This window comes from Malurus melanocephalus, unplaced genomic scaffold, assembly GCF_030028575.1.
Source record: "Malurus melanocephalus ecotype Western Australia unplaced genomic scaffold, MMel_1.1 scaffold_170, whole genome shotgun sequence".
In the NCBI taxonomy this organism is placed as follows: Eukaryota; Metazoa; Chordata; class Aves; order Passeriformes; family Maluridae; genus Malurus; species Malurus melanocephalus.
Window position 1 is genome coordinate 279,611 of NW_026623402.1, and position 5,542 is coordinate 285,152.

The following is a 5,542-nucleotide window of genomic DNA, read 5'->3' on the forward strand; positions in this document are numbered from 1 at the left end:
TGTCCCTGTGCCACTCTGCAATGGGGGATGTCCCTGTGCCACTCTGCAAAGGGGGTGTCCCTGTGCCACTCTGCTATGGGGGTATCCCTGTGCCACTCTGCAAAGGGGGTGTCCCTGTGCCACTCTGCAATGGCGGTGTCCCTGTGCCACTCTGCAATGGCGGTGTCCCTGTGCCACTCTGCTATGGGGGGTGTCCCTGTGCCACTCTGCTATGGGGAATGTCCCTGTGCCACTCTGCAGTGGGGAATGTCCCTGTGCCACCCTGCTATGGGGAATGTCCCTGTGCCACTCTGCTATGGGGAATGTCCCTGTGCCACTGTGCAATGGGGGATGTCCCTGTGCCACTCTGCTATGGGGATGTCCCTGTGCCACCCTGCTATGGGGAATGTCCCTGTGCCACTCTGCAATGGCGGTGTCCCTGTGCCACTCTGCAATGGGGAATGTCCCTGTGCCACTCTGCTATGAGGATGTCCCTGTGCCACTCTGCTATGAGGGTTGTCCCTGTGCCACTCTGCTCAGTGCCAGTGGCAGCCACCCCTCCCTGTCCCCCTGGCCCACCCAGCCCCTCACAGAGTCACTGACACCCCTGGGGCACAGCCACCTCCCTGGGCTCAGGGTGCCAAACACCCCAAACCACAGACACACGGCCATGCTTCTGCCCCCTGCCAGACTCTGCCGAGGGAAGGTGACCTGGGAGTGCAGCCCACCTCCCCTCTGCTGGGCTGGAATCCACCCCTAAAGCTTGCTCCAAAAATAGCAGGGAGGAGAAAAAAACCCAAAAAAYACAGAAAACAGATCATTGCCTGTGGCAGCACAGCTCCAGGCACCTTGGGGACAAGACGGGGCCACAGCCACCCACTCTGAACAGCTGGGCACATATCCATGGGGACTCTGGCTTCAGTGGCAGAGCTGCACCTGCCTTTCAGTAGGCTGGGCTGTGCTGCACTCACACAGATTTGGTTTAAGCTCCCAGTTGTCAGCAATGCATTTCCCACACAGCCTCTCTGTGCCCCACTGCGGCCAGGATCCACAGCTGGCACTGCCAGGAGCCTGCAGGGACAGCACCACAGGGATTGGGAAAGGCAGCCCCCTCCGCAGATGGGCACAGGACTGGGTGCAGGATGGTCAGAGTCGCCTCAGAACCACCCAGGGGGGATCATCCCAAATCTGATGGGAGGCTCTGTGCACCGTGGAGGGGGTGTTTGTGTCCCACACAGGCACCCCCTGAATCCTGCTCCGCTCTCATGGCTCTTCCCTATAGGAAAACTCATCCCTTTGGATCCCGTGGGTGGCATCAGGCTGATCCTCCTGTCACAGACCTCACACAGGCACTGCTCACTCTCCTTTTTCTGTGGCACAGCAGACCCCCAGCTCTCTCAGAGGTCACTCTTTGGAGCTTTCCATAACCTCCAGTGCACACTGAGCTGACAAAATCACAATTAGCAATATCAATCTTCATGKGTTGCACTGCCTGCCCTCCCTGCCWGTGAAACCTTCACACATTTGTTCCTGTAAGAACAACCTCTGTGGCTCCCCATGTCCACAGGACCAAACCACTCAGATTTTCTCTTTTAGCCTCACTCCCCTCATGCCTCAGACCCAGCACAAGCCATGAATTATTTTTATTGGCCTCACATCACCAAGGCTGGTTCTGTCACACAGTGCTGGTTCTGGTTTCAGTGTCCCCTGCACAGGGCCAGCTCTGCTGTGAATCCCCTCCACTCACTCAGGAGATGTGCATTAGGTCTTCCACCCTGAAAGTCTTGGCTTGTAGCTGTTGCAGAGGAATTTCCAGGTTATTTGCATCCAGCTGGAGTTGGCCAGTCTTGTCACAGCTTCTGTAAGTTATTTTTGGGGTATCTGCATCTTTCAGCCCTACAGTCCATCCCAGAGCCTGGCCAGCCACAGCAGCCCAGGGGCTCAGCTGCAAGAGGAGGGCAAAAGCAGCAGCACAAACCCATCCCACCTGCCCTTCCCACTCCTCACTTCCCCCTTCCCTCTGCTGCTTTTACWCCTCCAGGGCAGCTCTGMTCTCTGAAGCTGTCTCAGGTTCAGYTCCTGCWTTATCTTTGTCACCATTTCTTTGCACTCGAGGCACCTGCCCTGATTTTTATTCAGGTAGAAAAACCCACTGATTTTCTCCTGATTTTCCTGAGCGCTTCCTCTCACTGAYATGCATTACCCAATCCTTCCACCCTCGCAGAAGCCTCAGCTTTCCTTGCTGGTTTGCTGGGGAGAGCAGCACAGCTGTCTGCCCACAATCCCAGAGACTTTTTCTGTGTCCAGTCTATTTTCTTCTGYGTTCACCCACTCCTAACACAACAGGAGGGCGAGGGCTGGCCACCCACACCTGCAGGAAGAGCCCTTCTCCTCRCAGAGCACAAAACTGAGTCAGCACAACCAAACTAAGACAGCASTGTCTCAAATATACACAGGCCTGAAAGCAATTTTTTTTTGTTGGCGTTCATTTTTAACATCCTGTGCCTGCCAGAATGTGCCCTGTTACAGGCTTGCTCTGTCTCCAGGCTCTAGGTCTTGCTGCCTGGTGTTCAGACAGAAAAGCAATTACACAGCCCCATTATTGTGACAGTTAAAGAGATTCAGCCATTGTTCTTCTTGGACAATTCACACTGATTCCAGCCCCGCCTGCATGGCCCCTTAGCATAAATAAGCCTTCTCTCCAAAATGTTATCACCTCCACTTGTGTGGAGACAGGCAGGGCAGGCAATCAGACACACAGTGAAAAATTAGTCTTTAAATCCATGTTGCATTCTGCCCGCTCTTCATTAAACTATTTTTTTCCCTTGCACAYATATTATCCAGCTTGAAGGCCCAATACCCAACCAAATGTTTCTTTTTTTTTTGCTTTTCTTTGTTAACTACAGGCATTCCATTTGCTATGTTCCAGCCATGGCCAGCTCCCGAGTCATTAGTATCACATTCATTCGAGGGACATGCTGGCTGTTGGGCATCCATCCCTGCCCRTGTCCCCAGGGCCTGGGAGCCGGTGTCGCCTCCCAGAGCAGATGTCTGGGCAGAAGGGTGAGCACAACAATCCTTTCTCCAGCCTCAGGCAATCTGTAGTTTGCACTGATTGATTGCATTAAATAAGCAACCTATTAATATCCCCCCTGCCGTGTGGCTCCTGGGCTCCCGTTGGTGGAGCAGATTCCACGGCAGATAAGTGATGTTAAACAGAGAGTTCTGATGCATGGTGCTCATGGAATCACAGAATTATTTCAGCCAGGAAGAGCCTCTGGAGGTCAGCTCGTCCAACCCCTCTGATCAGACAGCATTCCAGGAAAAAAAACAACCAGAGTAATAAACGCTGTGCTGCAAAAATAAAACCATTGCAATAAAAACAAACTTCTAACAACAACAACAAGAATAAAAGAAACTTAATTTACATCTGCATCAGTGGATAAAGAAGATAAATGGCAAACTTTTTGTAGCACTGGTGTGGAGGGCTCCTTGCTGTGGTTAGATCTACGTGCACCACCAATTCATTTGTCAGCTTTCTCATTAATATCTCTAATGCATAATTGCAGTCAAAGTCACTCACTGAACCGTGCATTTTATGACCTCATGGGTTACCCCTTCGTACTGTTAATAATAATATCCCTGCATAATGCAAATGCTTTATGCAAAACAAGTCCARCAGCTCTTCTTCTTTATGACTTAAAATACAGCACAGCAAGTTTTAGGCAACAGTCTGCATCTTTATATCAATTATGGGCATCATCCGTCCTGAAATGTGAGTCACAAGGGTTTGGGCAGTGCCATTAATTATCATTAATGCCTTCTCCATTAGTCCTACCTGAATGCCTGCTCCTCCCTATGTGTTCTCTATGCATTTATACACACAGTTCCTCTGGCACACTCCATTCCAACCTGACTTCAGWAATTTTCACTATAAACCCACAATCTTTTTGTTTKCCAAGGKGAAACTGCCTCCGGAGACCCTTTTYYATTTCTCATACCCATCCGTTTCTCTAAGTGGTTACTTTTCCACTCCGAACCAGAGCCCTGCCCTGYGGGTCTCTCCCCTCCTCAGGGTCTGACAGGGAATCAAGTGCCCAATAAATCATCCCTGGCCCCTTATTCCCACCCCACAGGCAGGGAACCACGGTGCAGAGCCCCCAGGGACAGGAGGGACACCAGGGCATCCCAAAGGGCTTCAGAGCAACACACAAGGACAGGATGCTGATCTTCCCAAGCACCGCCCTGAGAAATGCAGATCACAGCTTCTTGCAGATTTATTGTGAAGAGTGAATTATCTGAGTGGCCCAAAGAGAGTGATTAAAATACACATCAGTGTCTCGCTGGGTCAGTGGGTTTTGATCAGATCTCCCATTTTGTGTTCATATTCAGATACGTTACTACCCCAGAGAGATGAATAATGGTGCTATTTAATTTCTCTGACAATATTAAACGTAATGAAAAGTCATACTATCATCCCACATCCTTCCCCATGAATTCTGGCCACAGACRGATCTCCTGTTGGTAATGGAAATGTCACTTTGATTCATCTGTTCACCAACTAATCCTTACCAAACAATTTCCACTCTATAGCAAGCCATCCCAAAACATTCCTTTGGAAACCAGCCAGAACTGACATTCACTGTAAATTAGTTTCTACCACTGTTTAGGCTCAGACCATTTCAGGTAGCTTTGCTGCTTACTCTATTTTTAGCAGTGTCTCCAGCATACCAGGAAAGAGGCAGATCATGAGACTTGTGCTAATCTGCAAATCTGAAATTATAGTTGAGAGATGGAATTTATTATTACACAGCTCGATGACAACAACAGAGATGACCTTTGTGCAATGCCAGGAGTCTTATCCATGCTGATCTGGGCCTTTAATCAGGAGGGGAAAAGTACAGGTCAAAGGAGAAACTTTTTCCCTATTAGGACAGTTAAGTATTAAAACAGATTGCCCAGAGAGGCTGTGCATCCTCCATCCCTGGAGGTTTTCCAGGCCAAACTGCTTGAAGCTCTGTGTAACCCAGTCTGACTTTTTTAAGGTTAAAAAAAAAGAGGTGTGTAATTGCAGAAAGCAGCCAGGAAACCTTTGATGAATGGGAGCACAGAGCAGGAATAATGAGAGGCAGGAGCAGCCCCAGTGGGGTGTTCCAGGGCTGAACCCCAGCATGTCCCAGCTCCCTGTGCTGGCCCCAGCACCCTCCTGCAGTGCTGGGGCTCCCTCAGCCCCGACCCTTTCTGACCAGACATAAAAGCTCTTTCTTGCTCGAGATGAAAGCTCTTTCCCCAGCTTGTTTCACACACAAACCTCTGTTCTGGCAGCCACCTCATGCTGTCAGGCAGAAGAGAATTCTCAGTGAAGGAGATAAAAGGGCTCAGCTGCTCCTGGTTCATTGTATTTGCCACAAGAAGCTTCTCTTCCTCCAGCACAATGGTCCCCTCTGGTGAAGAGCCATTTCCTGAGAAACCCTCCCAGCCAGAGCAGCTTCGTCTGTGTTCCCTTTCCCTCTGCTGACCACACTGGCTCTGCATCCCAGCCCTTACCCCACATCAGTGTCCA